Source organism: Haliotis rubra, unplaced genomic scaffold (assembly GCF_003918875.1).
Source record: "Haliotis rubra isolate DU_JTF1 unplaced genomic scaffold, ASM391887v1 Scf30, whole genome shotgun sequence".
NCBI classification, from domain to species: domain Eukaryota; kingdom Metazoa; phylum Mollusca; class Gastropoda; order Lepetellida; family Haliotidae; genus Haliotis; species Haliotis rubra.
Genome location: NW_025766969.1, coordinates 3553751 through 3577284, shown reverse-complemented (window position 1 = coordinate 3577284; position 23534 = coordinate 3553751). Strand labels below are relative to the sequence as shown.

Sequence of the window (23534 nt, the reverse complement as noted above, 5' to 3'; positions counted from 1 at the left end):
AAAGGAGCCCCAGTCAGATGGGAAATTCAGAACCTGGGGGAATCTAGACTTGCTTCATTTAAGGCTTTAGCATTGCAAGGAGGGTTGAGCAGTAGGGGAAATAGTGCGGTTCAGGGACTGTGAGACAGACTATGTACCCTTGTTGCCAGTCATTTGCAGTGGTATATATAATTCATGAAGAAACCTTGCACCGATATTCCACAGAATAAACACCAACTATAGAACAAGGCTTGACTATAGCACACAATAGTGGGGTTCAGGGACTGTGAGACAGACTACATGTACCCTTGTTGCCAGTCATTTGCAGTGGAATATATAATTCATGAAGAAACCTTGCTCCGATATTCCACAGAATAAACACCAACTATAGAACAAGGCTTGACTATAGCACACAATAGGACGGTTCAGGGACTGTGAGACAGACTACATGTACCCTTCTTGCCAATCATTTGCAGTGGAATATATAATTCATGAAGAAACCTTGCTCCGATATTCCACAGAATAAACACCAACTATAGAACCCGCTTGACTGTAGCACACAACTGTATAATTTCCTTTTGTTCTGTTTGAATACGATATATCTGGGGTATATCTGGGCGTGCTCAGTGTGAAATGAATGAAGCCGTTTGTGCAGGACAGACTAATGTGTATATACCGCCTGGCTGAAAAGAAGCGTGTTTTGGGTCATTTTCAAAATTGGTAGGATTTTCTGTCCGTTCCGAATAAAAAAAAAATCTGTGAGTATAAAAGGATTATTTTGTTCAAGAAAACATATTTAGATGTTTACTAGTCAGTAAATGTGGTATATCATTAGTCTTGTCATTTTGAAATTAATACTTAACCACATTTTGGGGTCAAAATTGGCAGATTTGCTCCGTCCGGATGTGACGGTCCTAATATCAATGTTCACAAATAATGTAAATATAAATGCAAATAAACAAATTAATTCATATTATGCCAATTAGGATTGATCAAGCATACTCAGACTGCATTTCAATTATTTTTAACTTAAAAAAGTTTTTTTTTCTACAAATTGTAACATGCTTGTCCTGTGATTCTGTGTCCTGACCGTTACCAGTGTATGAAATTCCTGCAATAATATCTCCCTGGAGCTGGATTGTAATACTACTTCCTGTGTCTGTTTGAGCTAGCCCCTGTGGATGTGACAGCAGATGAAATAAAGAGATTCAATACATTTTGAAGAAAACTGACACTGTCAAATAAGTATAAATGTTATGTGTCAACCTTAACTGTCCAGACCGTTACCAGTGTATTTTGTGTCAAATATGTATCTCTTTTTTTTTAAATTTCAATGGATATGGTGCCCAGAAATGGAAGAGGTGGAAGGCATGTCCTTTGAAATCTTTTAGGGGGATCATTCATTTTGTTATTTAAGATTTACTTACAAATTGTCTTGACCGTTACTGTCCAAACCGTTACCATTCTGCAAAGTAACGGTTTGGACAGTCCTTGTAACGGTCAGGACAAAATGATTTGCATTTCAAAAAGTTATTCATTAATATTTGAAGTATAACAAATTTATAATTTCTTTAAGAGTTAAGATAGTTTAAGCATGGACTTGTACTGTTCAAAGGAGTTTTGATGTAGTAGCATAAAAAACACAGTCTCTAGTAACGGTTTGGACAAATAATAGTAACGGTCGGGACATTTCTTTAATAAATTTCAATTTTGAAGAATATGTTCTATGGTGTGATAATAAATTTCTATTTACTTATCTATCTGCTTTTGATAATAAAAACCAAAACGAATTTATCACTTTAAATTTCTATTTTCTATAAGATCTATAGTCTTTATGAATTAAAGGTAACGGTTAGGACAAAATGTAGTAACGGTAAACAACTTAATTGTATTCCAACCTTTAAAGTTTGTTTTGATGTTGTCTGTTTTGACTTTGTGAGATATGTAAGACTACCATTTACTTAGAATATTGATAGGTGCTAATATGTTGGCCTTTGTATTTGATAAATATGTGTTACCATCTCACTATCAACAAAAGCTAAAGGTATCCAAGTGAATGAAAGAAGTATATTTCGTGGAGACTAATATTGCACCATAATATCAACAGCAAAATGACATCTGTGCAGTGGCCTGTGTAGCATGACCATGTGTACAGTATCATAGTTGTTGCAGTACCTTTCAGAATTTAATCTTTTGCAACATTTTAGAGGGATAACATTTGTTTGTTACACTGATGTCCTGACCGTTACCAATAATGTCACAACCGTTACTATTCATTCAATTTTCGTTCCCCAATTGCACTCTTCTTTAGATTATAAGTGATTTTCAGTCTAGACAGGTATGTTTTTCTATTCTTTAGAAGCTACAGTTTGTTTTTATTCAAAAGCCTAAATTCATTCACAAGTTTTATATTGATATAACAAATGTCCAAACCGTTACCACAGCATGGAAGAAAACATGTCATATTAGTTACGAGTTACAATTTCTATTACACATTTCACTGTCTGTCCAAAATAGGGTTAGCAGTTCAAGTAAATGATATCATATTTTTCCTTTCATGTTACCTGTTTCTATGTTGAATTAAACTGTTTAAGGCTTATGTCCAGCCCGTTACCATTCCTGTCCAAACCATTACCACTATTGTCCTAACCGTTACTGGTGTTAATTGACTGCTCTAATTAATTCATGATAATACATGAAACACTCCTCTTTATGCTGGTGTCATCAAAAGATGTTCTGGGCTTAGTAGCTGATGTTTATTTTAGACAATTTTACCTGTTGAAAGCTATATACATAATAATGTTTTAGAAAAATGCTATCATTTTGTGGTAAATAAATGAAAGATACAAAATAACACTTTCAAGATTCATGATGATAGTTTTTACCTTCAAGTTTGATTAAGTCTGTGTAAAAGCTGTGTCTGCCATCTTTAAAAGATTTTTATGAATTATATTTCAAAATCCATATTCTGACTAAGAAGTGGTAACGGTCAGGACAGTCCCCCACCCTTTTAATTACATATGTATCAATTGAAAGGTCAATTAGTACATTTCAGTCTGCATGTTTGTATTTTTGAATAATTAAGTGTTTGAGGTTTTATTTGAATAAAAATTAAATCAATTTTGAGGAGTTTGATTTTACTGTAATAAAGAATTGAAAATCCTACCAATTTTGAAAATGACCCATGGATGGTTGGAGTCTAACTTGACTGGTTGGAGTCCAAAGGGGATGACTGCAGTGTAATGGAGATGGGTGGAGTCTGACGGGGATCGTTGGTGTCTGACGGGGATCGTTGGAGTCTAAATTGGATAGTTGGAGTCTAAATTGGATAGTGGGAGTCTCAATTGGATAGTTGGAGTCTCAATTGGATAGTTGGAGTCTAAAGGGGATAGTTGGAGTCTAAAGGGGATAGTTGGAGTCTAAAGGGGATAGTTGGAGTCTAAAGGGGATGGTTGGAGTCTAAAGGGAATGGTTGGAGTCTAAAGGGAATGATTGGTGTCTAAATTGGATGGCTGGGGTCTAAAGGGGGTGGTTGGAGTCTAAACCTGTACTGCCCTAGAGTTGTAACCGGTAAAAAGTGGAAAACTTCGGCTACGGCGTAAGCCGAGTTCCTGTCTACATTAGGCCGATGGCGTTGATGCTTTGAGCTTCTGTCAATTGTGGCATGATTTTACTTTTCATTTGACGTACAATTTCTAATTTTCCACTTTTTGCAGTTGTTTTGTTTTTTCTTTTATGTTTTTTTTCAGAGAGAGTATAATTCAAATGCCCGCTGCCAGATCGGTATCTTTGGTTACATATCTGTAACCAGAGTTGCAGTGTATTATTTCGCAATTCTATTACGATACGTACGGTAATATATGTCATGAGATATAACTCTCCATTATAATCGTGGATGGTGACGGAAATGAGGGGGCTGAGTTTTCTGGATCTGGGCCGGGAAATACGAGCTGAACATGTGTGAATGTCAGATATCCTGTATGTAATAATATATCTGTTATTGAGCGTCATCATGCTTGTTAACGTATATCTAACTTCCCGAGGAGTTAACTAACTATAAAAGTAACATCACATTAAAAAGGAGAGATCCAAATATGTTCACAAGATACTGAATGCACTTTTTATTCTTAATTCAAGCACTGCAATCATAAATACATGCCGATCTGTGATCAGCCCCCGTCTATCTCACTACCGACCTGCTATCAACCCCCCACTATCTCGCTAACGGCCCGCGATAAACCCTCGACTATCTCGCTACCGACCCGCTGTCAACCCTCCACTATCTCGCTGCAAACCCGCGATCAACCGTCCACTATCTCGACATGGACCCGCTGTTAACCATCCACTATCTCGCTACCGGACCCGCGATCAACCGTCGACTATCTCGCTACCGGACCCGCGATCAACCGTCCACTATCTCACAACCGACTCGCGATCAACCCGCCACTATCTCGCTACCGACCCACGATCAACCCGCCACTATCTCGCTACCGGACCTCGATCAACCCGCCACTATCTCGCTACCGGACCTCGATCAACCCGCCACTATCTCGCTACCGGACCGCGATCAACCCTCCACTATCTCGCTACCGGACCGCGATCAACCCTCCACTATCTCGCTACCGGACCGCGAATCAACCCTCCACGACCAACTCGCTACTCTATCGCCACCGACCTGCAACCTATACTCCTGGCAAAAGATGGAACGCGCCTCAGTGACTAACCAGCTTGAAACCAAAGTTTTGAAATCCTTCTACTGAGAGAAGCTATTTTATTATGTATGATCTCTGATGTTAACGTACCGGCGATGACCCAGCTTTTAATGATGTCCTCAATTGTAGCCGACTGCATGGTATTACCGGTATACCGGTATATTGCAATATGCTTTTCAAACAATACGTATTGCAATATTGTTTCTGAGAACCGGTATATTGACTAAAGAACACATGAAGTTTTTGTGATTCTCTTTATGGTTTACATTAAAATCTGCACAGACTTTCATTAACAACAAATGTTTTCCTTCGGTATTCAATGACACAACTGCATACTGTAATACTGTACTATAAATTGTATGAAAAAGGAAATAGAAACTCTGACTATGCAGCCTAATTTTGAAGTTGCTGTTATCAGAACCATAACATATATGTTTAGGGACTTATAATGTAGAAAATAGGATTGACATGCACAATTATTGTCACTCACTGTAAAACTCTTAACCAAAATAATGCAATACGTATCGCAATACGGGCATCTGAATCGCAATATATTGCAATACAATTTATTTGTCAATACACAGCCCTACTTAATTATGACGTATAATGGTGGTTTAACCCCGGATCACACATGTCCCCTTTTGGCCGGGTCCGTATTTACCATTACTCTAGTCTGTAGATACTTCTACACGTATCTACACATAACTAATGTTGTAGACATACGAACAGGTATGGGGTTCGCAAAAGAATGTGACCTAGCAACACTGGTTCCACCCACAGGGTTGGTCCCTGCCTGGCGCTCGGCATTAATGGGTACAACAAGGACTGGTTGGCTCGGAGTCAGTATAATGTGTCTGAGTGGGGTATTCACGCTTCACTGCGGCATGGTATCTCAGTGGGCTAGCACTATAAAACCAGCTTCAGTCTGGGCTAGTACAAGCAGCCGCACATACACATACACACGCTTCGTCATGTGAGCGAAATATTCTCAAGCACGACGTTAAACCCAATTTCACCTCACCTCCACCCACAGGGGCTTGTAACGTTAAAAGCTGCCATCAAGATATGTACTGTCACTAACTGGGTCTTAGCACTATACAAAAGGAATACATTTATATCCTATTATATGCTGCTATGACCCCGTTAGTGACAGTACATACTTTGATGGCAGTTTTTAGCGTTACAAGCCCCTGTGGTTCCATCAGCATCCGAAAATATCGGCCCGATATCAAAATATCGGACTCAGATACGTGTCCAACATGTACCAATGCTGATACTGATTGGTGTACAGGCCCAGTGTATTTTCTAACACACAAAAACTATGCGGATAAGGACAAGGAGAATGGGAAGTACGGATGTGTGGCTCTTTATCTGTATGTGTTTAAACAAAGAATAAGTTGATGCGTCAATAGGTTCCATGTCTCTTTGAATAGGCGCGTCATCTCAAATAGAGAAAGGAAAGAAGATGATAAGGGATGATAATCAGGACAAATCTGGAATTAAAACCCTCGAAAATAGGATCCCGACACATCTAAGGAAGACAACTCTTCTTATTTTAGCTGGAGGTCACGTGAATACCTATTTGAATATTCGAGAACCTTGTGCATTATTTTATAATGTACTTTAGATGTATGTTGCATTTTACGGACAGAAATAACTACAGAAACTACAGAAATAAATAGCGTTACAAGATTAATTTTAAACCTATGAAACTGATGAAATTACATACATTGTATCATAGTTCTAGCGCGCAATAGCGCCCCACAACCCACCCCCACCCCCACCTACATTGTGTAATTCAATATGATTGAACAAACGTTGAATATGAGCTTCGGCAGTGCTTTAAGTTGAAAAGAGAAAAACAAGAGGAAAGTCGTGTGGTTGCAGCTCGACAACAAGCTTCCTCTTTGTGTCAAGTTGTGTTGCCTTTGATACCAAATACTTCAAGCTGTCAGCTGATCTACACTTCAATTTGTCACCACTTTACGTACCCCTTGAACTTGTTGGCCTCCCAACCTCTAATGTGTGCAGAAAATAAACACAATCAGAATATGCGTCTGAATTATCTGCGTTTAGGTAATATTCTAGTATAAGGTAAGGAGAAGAGTGAGTGAGTATGGATTCACGCCGATTTTAGCAATATTCCAGGGACTTCTGCATGACGAGCAAACGCTTTAGTGGTTAAAGCGTTCGCTAGTCACGCCGAAGGCCCGGGTTCCGATCCCCACATGGATACAATGTGTGAAACCCATTTCTGGTGTCCCCCACCGTGATATTGGTGGATTATTGCTAAAAGCGGCGTAAAACCCAACTCACTCACCCACTAGTGTACACTGCTCTGTCTTTACCAACTCATGCGTGTCGTAAGAGGCGAATGACGGGATCGGGTGGTCAGGCGCGCTGACTTGGTTGACTCATAGTATCCCAGTTGCGTAGATCGATGCTCATGATGTTGATCATTGGATTGTCTGGTCCAGACATGGTTGTTATCATGAGCCAGGAGCTGAAAAATTGACATATTGGTACCACTCAGAGGGACCAAAAGTTTTAGTGCTTTTTATATTTCTTTGTGTCTCTATATATCAAAAATGTATGATGGACATCTCAATTTGGTAGCTCAAACTCAGAATGAGGCTCAATCCAAGATGGCCGCCAAAAAACCCAACATATTAAAAAAATGTCAATTCCAAGCTTTTATCATGAGAAACGTTCAGCAAATAGGTTGGAAATGTAAACAAGGGAGGTAAAATGGTGCTAATGTGATTAAACGTATTTAATTAATATCAAGTTTTGTTTAATTATACCTTTAAATCATATTTTCTCCTGGTTTTCAAGAGTCGAAATTGTAACTCAAAGAACATTTTCGAAAACTCATCATTTCATTTATTCTGGAGACAGCTCGTTAAATTCAAATAGTGAGAGCACCTTCAAGTTACTTAACTTGGTTTGTGATAGTCACTGTTCCGCATCATAAACGTCAGCTTCATCATCAGAGTCACTCGTCATACCATACTATGTTGTCACAAGTCTGGTTCCGACATGTCACAGTGCATTTGAGTCCATTGGTAAGGCATTGACAACTGGGCAGTTTACAGACTGTTGTGTTCTTGCAAAAAAAGAAATCAAGAACAGCATTTGGAGCAAGAGGTCTTGTCATCCAGCAAATCTCAATCTGATCATCTTGTTCCACCCATCCATAACCATCTGTTGCCCGTGAAGTTAGATATTCAGCTTCCAGACAGTTGTTCCATATTGCAGCTTGATAGTTTGCTCTCAGGATGTGCATAGATAGACAATCAAAGCAGGGTGGCAATTGTCCTGATTCAATTGCCCCTTTTCTCACCTTAAATAAGTGGTAGCGCAATTGATTGACAGCCCATATTTAAGAACTTGAGGCATACAGGTGGCATGTAAATGCTTCAGTTAGTCAATCAAACCTGGTGGCACAGTCCACACATTCCCAAGTTGTTGGAAGGTTTCTTCATATCCCTTGTCGTTGAAGAAGTTTGAATGCATTGACCTCCCCTTTTGCTTTAAAAGAACTGACAGTATAACACACAGTATAACATACAGTGTATGCGTGTAGTCCTGGACAGGCCTTGCAAACACTTTGACCAAACGCCGCAGCAACTTTCATGATATCAATGAACGTTTAGCGATTTTGAACAATGAACTGGATGATATTGGTTTTGCTCTTTGATAAAGTAAGAAGCTGACTCAACTGCCGTATCTTGTGTCTTTAAGAAATGTTACTGTCACTCTAACTGCTGAAAAAATACTCACATTGCAACCAATATTTACATCAAAGCTGGTACAAAAAATAGCCAGAGATTCATTGATATCAAGAAAGTTGCTGCAGTTTTATGTCAAAGCGTTTGTAAGACCCTTCCTGGACTACACGCATATATACTGTATGTTATACTGTCAGTTCTTTTGGAGGCAGAGTGAAGGTCAATGCATTCAAACTTCTTCAACAGCAAGGGATATCAAGAGGCTTTCCAACAACTTGGAAATGTGTGGACTGTGCCACCAGGTTTGATCAACTCACTTCAAGCATTCACATACCGCCTGTATGCCTCAAGTTCTTAAATATGGGCTGTCAATCAATTGCGCTACCACTTATGTAAGGTGAGAAAAGGGGCAATTAAATCAGGACAATTGCCACCCTGCTTTGATTGTCTATCTGTGCACATCCTGAGAGCAAACTATCAAGCTGCAATATGGAACAACTGTCTGGAAGCTGAATATCCAACTTCACGGGCAACAGATGGCCATGGATGGGTGGAACAAAATGATCAGATAGAGATTTGCTGGATGATAAGACCTCTTGCTCCAAATGCTGTTCTTGGGTTCATTGTTTGCAAGTACACAATAGTCTGTAAACTGCCAAGTTGTCAATGCCTTACCAATGAACTGAAATGCACTGTGACATGTCGGAACCAGACTTGTGACAACATGGTATGTGAGGACCATGACATGCCGACGAGTGACTCTGATGATGAAGCTGACCTTTATGATGCGGAACAGTGACTATGACAAACCAATTTAAGTAACTTGAAGGTGCTCTCACTATTTGAAGTTAAAGGCTGTCTTCAGAATAAATGAAATGATGATTTTTAGAAAATGTTCTTTGAGCTTACAATTTCGACTCTTGAAAACCAGGTGAAAATATGATTTAAATTTATCAAATAAATCAACTTGATATTAATTAAATCCTTTTAATCATGTTAGCACTAATTGTACCTCCCTATTTTCATTTCCAACCCATTTGCTAAACTTTACTCACAATTAAAGCTTGGAATTGACATATTTTGAAAATGTTGGGTTTTTTGGCGGCCATCTTGGATTTAGCGTCGTTCTGAGTTTGAGCTACCAAACCGACATGGCCATCATACTTTTTTTTTTAGTTAGAGACCATAACAACTTCAAAAAACATAAAAGTGTTTGGTCCCTCTGAGTGGTACCGAAAAAATTGTCTGGCTCATGGCCTATATGGCAGCGTGCAAGCTGTTAAGGCAGAGCCCACTTGTACACATAGATCTTAGCGCTAAGACCATCTAACAGTCTATGCTACAGTGTGGGAGTTATCGTAGCCCTAAGATAGCTTTGTGAAAGTGGGCCCTGAACGTCTACTTGATTCAGGTACAGTCAAACGTACAAGTATATATACACTGTCAGAGTCCACTTGCACACATAGATCTAGCGCTAAGACCATCTAACAGTCTATGTTACAGTATGGGAGTTATCGTAGCCCTAAGATAGCTTTGTGAAAGTGGGCCTGAACGTCTACTTGATTCAGGTACAGACACGTACAAATTATATACATGTAATATTTTATTGATCCTTGCTGTTTCAGATTTCGAAGCTAGGTTTAGATTTCACGGAATCCTCGAGTTGCCGTTTCCCGAGCCCTATACTCCGTGCAAAAAGACGTACCCAAGTGCCCTTGTTGCCAAGCAACGTACGTCACATCCTGTATTTCATTTCTCATTTTCTGATTTAAGCATGCGCTTGTCACGACGAAGGCCCGGATTCGTTCCCCACAGGCCATTTTGGTGTCGCCCGCCTTGATATTGATATAATGTTCCTATATTTAAGTTAATATAAACTTATATTCTTGCATAGGCGGATCCAGAGGGTGCAGGGGTGCGCAGCCGCACCCACCCACCCACCCTTTGACCTTAAAGTTTATCAAACGACCATTGAAACTCTCGTGAAAATGCAGCGTGCACCCCCAGTGCGTGCACACACACCCACCACCCCTTTCTCAAAAAGCTGTGTACGCCCCTGTCCTGGGTGTTTAAGTTTCAATTTTATTATATGTTAGCCATAAAATATGTAATGTGATGGACTAATACATGTTATTATCTACAATATTTTTTATTGATACTGAACGTATGGAAAGATTGCGAGTTCATATTTTCTATATAATGTTCCTGTTCATATTTTTGTTTGCAGCGCGAGAAAGTCCGCCCCCTCCACCACCCCCGAGGCGACAGCGCCCCTCCCTTCCAGCACTTTGACGTCCCATCAAACCTGTAACATCGTGCGGTTTGGTTGCCATGCTCATGTTCTTTGCCAAGAACGACCAACTTCTCAAAAGGAGCAATACGTGACTTAAAACTGAGGCATTTCCACTTGTAATGTTATGGATGGCAAAGACTAACAGTCTGGGTAACAGTTAACAATTCGGTTTTCAAAGTGGGATGGAATGTTCTCCCCATTTCTGATAAAACAAGAAGATAGAACAAGTATACTGGCAACATAAAGAAACTCTGCACACAGAAAGTGTAGATATAGGCACACAGCGTCTTTATACATAAATACAGGTGTGAACATAGCAAGTATTGGAGACAATCAAACGCTCATGCACGTGTCAGGCGACGTGACGTCATTGATAGTGGCCTATGGACTTGCAATGTGTTACTGCACGTGCAGCCCGTGCAGCTGCACACAACATGTGAAACTCAGAAATTGCTGTCACTGTCGAAAGCTTGATCTTTGGTCATTCAAACGTTCACAAATTCACATGAGAAGACACATGCACATATTGTCAAGATTAACATCTGCTCAACGTCATGAAGCCAATGGAATGGTTCGAGCAGGAATGAGCCAAAAACAGGTGGCAGCACATTTCCAATGCCATCGTAACACGATGTCTGCATTGGTCAGGCGTTATGGAAACACTAATGACGTCGCCGACCACCCACGGTATGGGCGTCCCCGACGTAACGGCGCCAAGACAGGACAGATGGATTCGGGTGACTCATCTCAGACACAGGTTCAAGACGGCAGTGACCACGTCCAAGACCATTTCCCAGGCCTTCAATGCTCATTCAGGAGCCTGTATGCGTCGTCGATGCACTGCTGTGCTTCACGCACATGGTGGTCATACCCGTTATTGACTTTGTGACTTCGTCGTGTGACGCCATACTCGATTTTGAACTTCTGACGTCATCGTTACGGATATTGTTCTTGCTCTTTCCACATCTTCTTGTGGTCCGATACTTCAGCTTTTAAAGTGTCTACATCATTTCGTCCTTTCTGTGTTGTATTCCAATTCTGAAGGAATTTTCTGTGTGCACAGTTTCTTTATGTGGCTAGTATATAGGTTGTTGTATCCTTTCCTCACTTGAAAACGATACAAGAACCTGTATCGAAACGTCGTGCTCTAGAATAAAAGAAGTTGTCATCCATATATACTTGTTCTATCTGACTTTCAACTTCTAAAACTGCCACTCAAAGAAGTAAATTGGAAGATGAATTTTCAGGTGTTACCCAGACCAGAAATAGCCGAGATTCCAATAGTGGTTGGTACTTGGATAATTCTTATTGACTTCACATAAGGTGTCAATAACGGATACAGAAAGCACGACTGGACTTGAAAAGGAGATTCGACGGCTGTTAATTAAGGCAGAGTGGAAACAGTCTGCAGACTCCTGTGTTGTCTTGGCTGAAACATCGTCCTACAAGAAACACCTTCGGATGCTTCAACGTAACAGTTCCAAAGAACCATATGGTCCACTGTTCAATATTATTATTATTGACTGCGTGAAATGTTCTGTATTAGGAATATTCTATATATGGTGAGACATTTCATCGATGCGTTCATATCAATCCTTTAACAGCTGTTCTTCAATACGGAGCTGCATTTCATTTAATAATCTGTCATCCCGGTCTCAGCGATTCAAGTCAACTGCTGTATACTGATCTTTGTGATACGGCAAATATGTTAAATTCATGTAAACAAGGACAGGCATATGTTTTCGAGTTGAGGATTGGTTTTTTTTACTTACTGTTGTGTATTTCCAGATTCAATCATTATAATTCAGAGATGTACAGAAGATGTATTATATGTTATAATTGTCCGAATTCTGTACTGTACGACCTGTACATATTGAATAATATGATATCAGTTGTACATTGTTGGTATTTATTTTATTCTAGTTATACCAAGACGACTTGTAAATCTTAAATCTGAGGCAGGCAGCTGATGTCAAGGGCAACGCCATGCGCCATTGTGATAAGATGGCTCTTACTGAGCCAAGAACCTGATTGTTCGTTTTATCTCCATGAGATATCAGAGATACATTCTGAACCAGAATCCCTCATGAAGTCAATATTAGAATAACAAAGTATTTACACAAAACACCATAGCAGTAGCTAAGGCTATCAAACACCAAACGTCCCGTGAAATGTTTTCGCAGGATGCTTGAAATTACAGAAGCCTTTTGGTGTCTTTCCTTTCTTCGCTTTCCAAGTTGAAATTTCAAGATACACATCAAGCTGAAATTAGTAACTCGAAATTTCCAAATATTATCTTTAAATATCAAGGTACTAACTTGAAATTTCAAGACTGATGTTGAAATTTCAGCTTCGTATGCCCCTCGAAGCATCAAGTCAACATGATGGGTAGTTAGCCACTAAACTTTACCCGTACCGAGTGACATACAAAACGTATGTATGCCGAAATGCCCTAGGGAATTAAAACCTATACCATCTGCTGATGCCATAGTACAGCATGCTGTTAGACTATACCATCTCCTAACGCCATAGTACAGCATGCTGTTAGACTATACCATCTGCTGATGCCATAGTACAGCATGCTGTTAGACAATACCATCTGCTGATGCCATAGTACAGCATGCTGTTAGACTATACCATCTGCTGATGCCATAGTACAGCATGCTGTTAGACTATACCATCTACTGACGCCATAGTACAGCATGTTGTTAGACTGATGTATAAGAAATTGTCCAAACTATGTCTCAATCCAGTGAACTTTCCACATTACCTTGCATAGCCAGTGTGTTTGTTGTCAGTGGAGTCCTTGATATCTGGGGCTGATAATAAAACAGACGCGTTCACCGGATCTTCCGTCAGTCTGTTGCATTGACGGAAATAAGTTACTTATATGTCCTGCTATAGGCCATGAGATCAATAACGCGTACCTAGTGTTCATAGAAAGGTTTGGTTTTAGCAACAAATTGGTGTTTTCAAGTGTAAGATTTCAAAGTAACAAATAGAAACAAAATTGCATACAATGCATATACATGTATGAACACATGTACATATCAATCTAGACTAACGCTTAGTCTCTGAATATATATAATTTTGATAGTAACAAACAAGCCCATTTAAATTGAAAAGGAGCCCCAGGGAGACCAGAGGTTCAGAACCTGAGGAAATGTAGACTTGCTTTATTTAGGGCTTTAGCACTGCAGAGAGGGCTTGGCAATAGGGGAGATAATGTGGTTCAGGGACTGTGGGACAGACTAATATCAATCCTTTAAAAGCTGTGTGGGGCGGTAGGGTAGCCCAGTGGTTAAAGCGTTCGCTCGTCACGCCGAGGGCCTGGGTTCGATTCCCCAAATGTGTATGTGTGAAACCAATGTTATAATGTGGAAATGCATTCCTAAAACATAAGAACATTACAACAAATTCTTTATTTAGACTTTCAATTTTATCGTCATGGAATTGATGCTGTCGGTACTTTGTAATAAATCAAAAGATATAAAACATAATAATCGTGAGTAACAGAATGCATATAAGACTGTTAAAGCAGCGAATCACAGGTGAGTAGTTTGCAATATTTCTCCAATCATGAGTTCATGATCAGATATAACTTTCAAATAATCGAAACGATGTATTGGGACATATCAAGACCAGGTTGGGCTCGAACCGTTAAATAAGATACCATTATAATAACACGAGTAGAGTGGTACAGGCTTTCCAATCGACCGAGGCGAATCGCCGTCATTCAGTGTCCCAGTCTTATGTTGAAGTTATATTGACAGAGGCAGACTGAGACAAGGTAAACCTATGTGAGTATAACACCTGGTGTTTCGTTAATCATTGTATGAATATGCGCCAGTGCAGGAATGTGATGTGAATGTGCGCCAGTGCAGGAATGTGATGTGAACAAGTAGGAGTCATGGTAGTCCGACCCCTCACTTATGGAATCCGAGAAGGGACATTGTCGCTATGTCGCATTGTCGCCCTCTCAAAAACAAGTAAAGTGAGGCGACATTTCGCCCATTTGTGACAACGCGACATTTCGCCCATTTGTCGCATTGTCGCGATGTCTCGTGTCGCGTTTTGAATAATATTTTTTTTTATTCCTCCAAACGCGACATATTTTGACCTTGAAAATTGTCGCTATGTCGCGTGTCGCCCTTTGGAGGAATAAAAAAAAAAATTATTCAAAACGCCACCCGCGACATCGCGACAATGCGACAAATGGGCGAAATGTCGCGTTGTCGCGATGTCGCGTGTCGCGTTTTAGTTAATTTTGCTTGTATTTGAGAGGGCGACAACGCGACAATATCCCTTCCAGGATTCCATACTCACTCCTTGACTTAGCGACCCTCTTCGGATGCAGACTCCGGGCTTACACCATTCAGGCCAAGATGGCGCGGAAATACGATTAGGTAACTATTGTAGGGTCCGCTTCCTCACGCCCGCACGCAGTTATACGACACCCATTTCAGGCGATTTCGAAGGGGAGGGAAGGACATTGACGTTTGCATTGGCGACGGTTTGTAATCTGTGTGGGGTCGAGCGTTGTGTTGAAACAGCTCCCTCTGGCGGTTAAATTTTGGGAGGAGGTCAGGTCGCAGGATTCGGTTGATGTAGCAATTTGCTGTAAGATTGCCTTGAACCACCAATAGCTTTGATCTACCCTTGTAGGACATGGCTCCCCAAACTATTACGCCTCCTTCACCAAGTACGTCCATCTGACGAACGCAGTTCGGCGCAAAACGTTCGTGAAGACGTCGATAGACACGTTGTCCCCCATCCCGTCGTTGCAGGAAACGCAATTCATCACTGAACCAAACGCGTCGTCAGTTTCCCAGGTGCCATGCCTGTACCCTGTTGTACCATTGGACACGTCGTTGTCTGTGTAGTGTCAGGACAGTTCCAAAGTTTGGTCGATATGCTCGAATTCTCGCTTCTCCCAGAAGTTTTCTGATGGGTTGGTCGAACATTCTTCGAAGACCAGGCACCTGTCCTGCAGTGTCCGTTGCTATAGCAAATCGGTACACGTAGGTGAAACACCCGGATGAACCGGTGATGAGCAGGATTGGTTACTCTTGGTCTTCCACTTCTGGGACGATCTTGGGTCGAATTGAAGCGGGTATATCGATGCCATAATCGATATGTGGTGCTATGGTGGATATCTTCATGCAAACAAGTGAGGTGAGGTGAAATTGGGTTTAACGTCGTGCTTGAGAATATTTCACTCATATGACGACGTGCATGCGTGTGTATGTGTATGTGCGGCTGCTTGTACTAGCCCAGACTTAAGCTGGTTTTATAGTGCTAGCCCACTGTGATACCATGCCGCAGTGAAGCATGGATACCCCACTCAGACACATTATACTGACTCCGAGCCGACCAGTCCTTGTTGTACCCATGAATGCCGAGCGCCAGGCAGGGACCAACAAGTACCATATTTTAACGTCTTTTGGTATGACGCGGTCGGGGATCTCCGGGCGGACGCTCTAATACAAATTAAATGTTAGGACTAATATCAATCCTTTAAAAGCTGTGTGGGGCGGTAGGGTAGCCCAGTGGTTAAAGCGTTCGCTCGTCACGCCGAGGGCCTGGGTTCGATTCCCCAAATGTGTATGTGTGAAACCAATGTTATAATGTGGAAATGCATTCCTAAAACATAAGAACATTACAACAAATTCTTTATTTAGACTTTCAATTTTATCGTCATGGAATTGATGCTGTCGGTACTTTGTAATAAATCAAAAGATATAAAACATAATAATCGTGAGTAACAGAATGCATATAAGACTGTTAAAGCAGCGAATCACAGGTGAGTAGTTTGCAATATTTCTCCAATCATGAGTTCATGATCAGATATAACTTTCAAATAATCGAAACGATGTATTGGGACATATCAAGACCAGGTTGGGCTCGAACCGTTAAATAAGATACCATTATAATAACACGAGTAGAGTGGTACAGGCTTTCCAATCGACCGAGGCGAATCGCCGTCATTCAGTGTCCCAGTCTTATGTTGAAGTTATATTGACAGAGGCAGACTGAGACAAGGTAAACCTATGTGAGTATAAAACCTGGTGTTTCGTTAATCATTGTATGAATATGCGCCAGTGCAGGAATGTGATGTGAATGTGCGCCAGTGCAGGAATGTGATGTGAACAAGTAGGAGTCATGGTAGTCCGACCCCTCACTTATGGAATCCGAGAAGGGACATTGTCGCTATGTCGCATTGTCGCCCTCTCAAAAACAAGTAAAGTGAGGCGACACGCGACATCGCGACAACGCGACATTTCGCCCATTTGTCGCATTGTCGCGATGTCTCGTGTCGCGTTTTGAATAATATTTTTTTATTTTGACCTTGAAAATTGTCGCTTTGATTCTGCGTGTCCGCGATGTCGCCGTTTTGTTTAATTTGTACATATTTTATGAATTTGACAAGTAGAGTCACGGTAGTCCCAACCCCTCACTGAAAGGGACATTGTCGCTATGTCGCATTGTCGCCCTCTCAAAACAAGTAAAGTGAGGCGACATACATCGCGACAACGCGACATTTCGCCCATTTGTCGCATTGTCGCGATGTCTCATGTCGCGTTTTGAATAATATTTTTTTATTCCTCCAAACGCGACATATTTTGACCTTTGCGAAAATTGTCGCTAAATTGTCGTGTCGCCCTTTGGAGGAATAAAAATATTATTCAAAACGCGACACGCGACATCGCGACAATGCGACAAATGGGCGAAATGTCGCGTTGTCGCGATGTCGCGTGTCGCGTTTTAGTTAATTTTGCTTGTATTTGAGAGGGCGACAACGCGACAACGCGACAATGCGACAACGCGACAATATCCCTTCCAGGATTCCATATTCACTCCTTGACTTAGCGACCCTCTACGGATGCAGACTCCGGGCTTACACCATTCAGGCCAAGATTAGGTAACTATTGTAGGGTCCGCTTCCTCACGCCCGCACGCAGTTATACGACACCCATTTCAGGCGATTTCGAAGGGGAGGGAAGGACATTGACGTTTGCATTGGCGACGGTTTGTAATCTGTGTGGGGTCGAGCGTTGTGTTGAAACAGCTCCCTCTGGCGGTTAAATTTTGGGAGGAGGTCAGGTCGCAGGATTCGGTTGATGTAGCAATTTGCTGTAAGATTGCCTTGAACCACCAATAGCTTTGATCTACCCTTGTAGGACATGGCTCCCCAAACTATTACGCCTCCTTCACCAAGTACGTCCATCTGACGAACGCAGTTCGGCGCAAAACGTTCGTGAAGACGTCGATAGACACGTTGTCCCCCATCCCGTCGTTGCAGGAAACGCAATTCATCACTGAACCAAACGCGTCGTCAGTTTCCCAGGTGCCATGCCTGTACCCTGTTGTACCATTGGACACGTCGTTGTCTGTGTAGTGTCAGGACAGTTCCAAAGTTTGGTCGATATGCTCGGATTCTCGCTTCTCCCAGAAGTTTTCTGATGGGTTGGTCGAACATTCTTCGAAGACCAGGCACCTGTCCTGCAGTGTCCGTTGCTATAGCAAATCGGTACGTAGGTGAAACACCCGGATGAACCGGTGATGAGCAGGATTGGTTACTCTTGGTCTTCCACTTCTGGGACGATCTTGGGTCGAATTGAAGCGGGTATATCGATGCCATAATCGATATGTGGTGCTATGGTGGATATCTTCATGCAAACAAGTGAGGTGAGGTGAGGTGAGGTGAGGTGAAATTGGGTTTAACGTCGTGCTTGAGAATATTTCACTCATATGACGACGTGCATGCGTGTGTATGTGTATGTGCGGCTGCTTGTACTAGCCCAGACTTAAGCTGGTTTTATAGTGCTAGCCCACTGTGATACCATGCCGCAGTGAAGCATGGATACCCCACTCAGACACATTATACTGACTCAGAGCCGACCAGTCCTTGTTGTACCCATGAATGCCGAGCGCCAGGCAGGGACCAACAAGTACCATATTTTAACGTCTTTTGGTATGACGCGGTCGGGGATCTCCGGGCGGACGCTCTAATACAAATTAAATGTTATTTTACCAAAATTATGTTTTTCTAATTCAGCTATATCATTTGAAGATCACATATACATTTGAATGGCACTGTATGCATGAAAACCAATTACAAGGAAACAAAAGTTGGTACTTTGTATTTAGATCAGCAAGATACTTTGTATTTAGATCAGCAAGATAATTGTTTTACAAAGTATAGATACCAAATATGTCGAAGATAGCGTTGGACAATCATACAAATTTCTGCTTGTTGACAGTCTGGCAGAAACAACAGCTGGTGACAATTTGTTTAGTGTTTGCAATGTGAAATATGTCGAATTCTTGCTTTATTTTACACCGGCAATCATTAATACATTGTAAAAGATATTACACACTGATGCAGAAACGCTTATTGGTATCCTACCACCACATATACACACACCTCATATACCTCTGAAATGCTTAATTATACAGTATTTCCAATACATTTATATTGATTGTAATAGGTGATGTAATTTCCGATTCTTTTCTAAGTTTACTAGGGTTCGAAATATGAATATGTCCTTAGGTGGGAAACATTTGTAAATTTTCAAATATTTTCATGGCTAAACACTTGTACATGATTCCGAATATCAAGGGAACGTATTTGAACACTTTTTATACGCTCATGTTACGAGTACTAAAACGAAATAGTCACAGGTAAACTGGGTTCACATTGCGTTTTTCACATATGCTGAAGCCATTGGAATCAAGGTTCATTCCGTTGAGGGCCTGGCTAAGCAAAACATTGTTCTGCAAGCAGACAGGTTTTCATTTGGTCACAGACTTAATCACTTCGCTTCAACCCATTGTCAGTTCTGGTAGACAAATGTGAGTTGGAGAAAAGAGCTACAGATGTTACAGGCTTAAATGTTGTCATTCAAGTTGGGGTTTGATATTTGTTTAGGTCATGCAATATGTTATCTCTCTCTCCTGGTTTACTGGGTGTTAACTGACGACAACATTACAATTTGCCACACGTTTCGTGCATTATACCATCAAAATGCAGTTCTTGATTCACGATTCCTGCATTCAATCAATAACAAAATATCTGTAAAATACTTATGAGCGAAACCTGCTGAAAGCTGCATTACTCACAGGTACATACACACAGTATTGTTATAACGTAACAAAGATTAGGATTGTTGAATATAATACATAATTTATAAAAATCAGGTTTATCTAAAAAACTGGACATAAATGAACACAATCATTTTAAAGTACCACCCTGATATCGCAGACCCGTGAAGGTCCGGGTTAGAATGTGCCTTCAGTAACCCATGCTTGTCGTAAGAGGCGACTAACGGGATCGGGTGGTCAGGTTCGCTGACTCGGTTGACACATGTCATCGGTTCCCACTTGCGTAGGTCGATGCTCATGCTGTTGATCACTGGATTGTTTGGTCCAGACTTGATTATTTACAGACCGCCGCCATATATATGCAATATTGCTGAGTGCGGGGGAAAAACTATACTCGCTCACTCTTTGAGGTATGCTTGTTTTCAAATGTATTGATTTAGTATTTTTAGCAACGCTGCAGGTTATCTGGAGGTCTCGAGACGTATCAAGGCATTAACGCAAACATTTTTAAAAAACTTAGCCATGATTAAATATAGTGATCAGGATGTAATTTTGTGGCATTTCACCAATAAGGAGAATAAGATACCAAGAAGACACCCATCTTCATTTGAAGTATGTTTGCGGAAAATCTTAGCACATTTTGCCCTACCTAACACACGCAAACTCAAGTCACCAGAGAGAAACGGGAGCTTATAGTACAAACAAACCTAGGTCACTTAATTCCCTACTTCCGTGTTAGTGATAATAATCAATTTATCCTGCTTAGATGGATTTCATCACGAATAGCCCCAGCCCATACAAATGCAACAAGAGACAAAGAAACGAACACACGGAAAAAACAACAACAAATGCCATAAAAAGCCTACACAGCGTGCAAGTTGAATATTGGATCTTACAACAGCTGTTTAATGTGGGGGAAATTCAGAAACATTGTATGGTCTTGAAAAACCAATAAGCATATCCGGGGCATCCCATCAACTACGCCTGGATTAACAATCCCTGGCTTCCTTTTGTCCATCCACCCAAGGCATTGCTAATTATAACCCCCTGGCTTCTATTTGTTTTTCTTATCAATCATGCCTGGATTAACAATCCCTGGCTTCCACTTGTCCATCCACCAATTAACTACTGGTTTCCTTTGTTATACTGTTGTTGTTTCAACATGTACGTATATAGCTGTTTGTTCCTAATTGTTTCATCCACCTGATGAAGAAGTTAGTCGAAACGTCGTGACCATCACAATAAAGAAGTTGACATCCATAAACAAACTCTTGTCTTTGACATACAGTGTGTTGTCTATAATAGCGTTTGGAATGACCTACAATCCATAACATGAAACTGGCTATGCATATATTCATTAACCATTCTCACAGGTTCACAAATATGTTGGTTCCGTAAAACAATCTGGGTCAAAATTGATCTTCAGCAACCCATGTCGTTCTCACTTACTTGTTTGATGCATGCCATCGTATCCCACTTGCGAAGATCGATGCTCATAGTGCCATGACCATGTTATGTGTAACTCTTTTGTGTATATCATTAGATATTGCTAAAACTGAGGCCTTCAGATTTTTTAAGCAGAATGTTTATATAAATATTATCTAGGAATATATTTGCGTTGTCCATAAAAGTAGGCACTTAATGTTTTGTATTTAAAGCAATACGTTTCTGTCGTAATAGATCTTCGTAAAATATTCCTCTGTGATTAAGTTGCAAATAATTTTCGTTTCCGTGGACCTTCTTCAACTACATATCTGTGCTTGTAAACGTCAATGTGCAGGAAGGTGCAACTGTAAGAGGTTAAACCTGTTGTATACTTCAACATGTTGATGTGGATCTGAAACATGTTCCCGTGATGTTGGCATTGTTGATTGACTTGGAATACATTATGACTATTAAGAACAATAGATACGAACTGAAGCCAATGTTGCTTGCGTTATGATGTCATGACTGACTCCTCTGGAATAAGAAACTGACGGGCTACAGAAACGCTACCATAGATTAAAAACCCTAATGTGAAATAACCACAAAAGATAGATCCATAAAACAAAATGTATTTTTAACAATAACATGTCAAGTTATAAGACTCATAAAAACGCAACAATGAAACTTCCCGTTTTAACATGCCATTTTTCCAAGTGGAAAACTCATTGTTGCGTTTGGGCGATGTGTTTTCATGTGATGGTAATTGCAGCTGAATTTGGAACTTTTGGTAATTTAAATTTCAAAGTGGTAACGTTTCCTAAGCTGTCAGTTTAGAATTATGCATTTAAGAGCTTTCTGTTATGTAGTGTCATTTTAATTAATTTTAATTTTAATTGAAGATCCGGGGTAGAATATTTCTTCAGCAACCCATGCTTGCTACAAAAGGTGACTATGCTTGTCGTAAGAGGCGACTAACGGGATCGGGTGGTCAGGCTCGCTGACTTGGTTGACACATGTCATCGGTTCCCAATTGCGCAGATTGATGCTCATGCTGTTGATCATTGGATTTTCTTGTCCAGACTCGATTATTTACAGACCGCTGCCATATAGCTGGAATATTGCCGAGTGCGGCGTAAAACTAAACTCACTCACTGAAATCACACCAAATGCACTTTTTTATTTTAATTGACCTTTGACCGTTTAAAATAGTTTTGCGATGAGCATATATATAATATTATTGTCCACATTTTTAAATAATGATCTGAGCATTCCAAAACTACTATTTTGATGAAAATCGGTCAATCAAAACCAAAGTTATTAAATTAAACCATCCATTTATCGATTAAAATATTACCATAACTGAAATGATATGTTGCACCATAAAAGGGCCCCTGCACGGTTGTCACGCAATGATGACAAACGGCTTTAAATCAAAATTAAATCAATCCTGATTGTGAAACATGACATCCCATTCGGTCGCCAGAACTGCACCACATTTTCACCATTTTGGGGGTCTGGCTCCTAGACCAAGGTGTTTAAGTAAACTCAAATGTCAACTTTGGCACTAGGACGGTTAGTAATTTTGCCATGAAAAGTTTGTGAGCACCTGCCTGAATAAATCCATCGCTTTTGGTAAGTGACTCACCCACACTGGGTAGAAGAAAGACCGGAGTTTGGTCATCAGTTGGGCTGTCTTCATCTCGCTCCTCTCTCGACGACGGTAGTGACGTGTTCGGGGTGTTCGCCGCCATGCTGCTTGTCTGTTCACTGAAGGGGGAAAGTATCAATGAAATGTGACTTTGGGAGATGAAGAGGTTATTTGAAGTGTTATGGATATAAGGAACCGTTCATAACTTATGACTTGGGGCGGTGATGATAATTTTATATATACTGAACATCATTGAAAACGCACCACCTGTAAATTTTGAAATATGGTAATAGGATTGTTTTGAGAGTGAAAATGAACGTTGGAAATGTTGTTAATAACACAAAAGACAATAAATAATGCTGTACAGTAATGGACGGATTGCCCAAACACATCATGGAACACATCACATGACAACAACAAAATTCATGCACAACACACACGAAAAGCACGAATTGCATGCGTAAAACTGTTCTAATTTTAGCTGTACCTCCGCAAGTAAAGTTTATTTTGCAATGCCAAGATTGTCACCAGAGGAACGAGAACGGGCGTTGGGCATGTTGCAGGTTGGCACATCAAGGAGGATTATTGCCAGACGATTTGGTTGCTATCATTCCACCATCATAAGACTTGCCAACAGGTAC

General features: G+C 40.6%; 2 long non-coding RNA genes across 2 annotated transcripts; both read left to right on the top strand.

The window, feature by feature from the left end:
- The first annotated feature begins 10040 nt into the window (after positions 1–10040).
- LOC124282643 lies at positions 10041–10793 on the top strand. Its single transcript, XR_006900209.1, has 2 exons — positions 10041–10152; positions 10650–10793. It is a non-coding gene; the product is annotated as an uncharacterized LOC124282643 (long non-coding RNA).
- Positions 10794–15905: 5112 nt separating this feature from the next.
- LOC124282642 lies at positions 15906–22145 on the top strand. The gene is made up of 3 exons (XR_006900208.1): positions 15906–15915; positions 19566–19571; positions 21790–22145. It is a non-coding gene; the product is annotated as an uncharacterized LOC124282642 (long non-coding RNA).
- The last annotated feature ends 1389 nt before the right edge of the window (positions 22146–23534 follow it).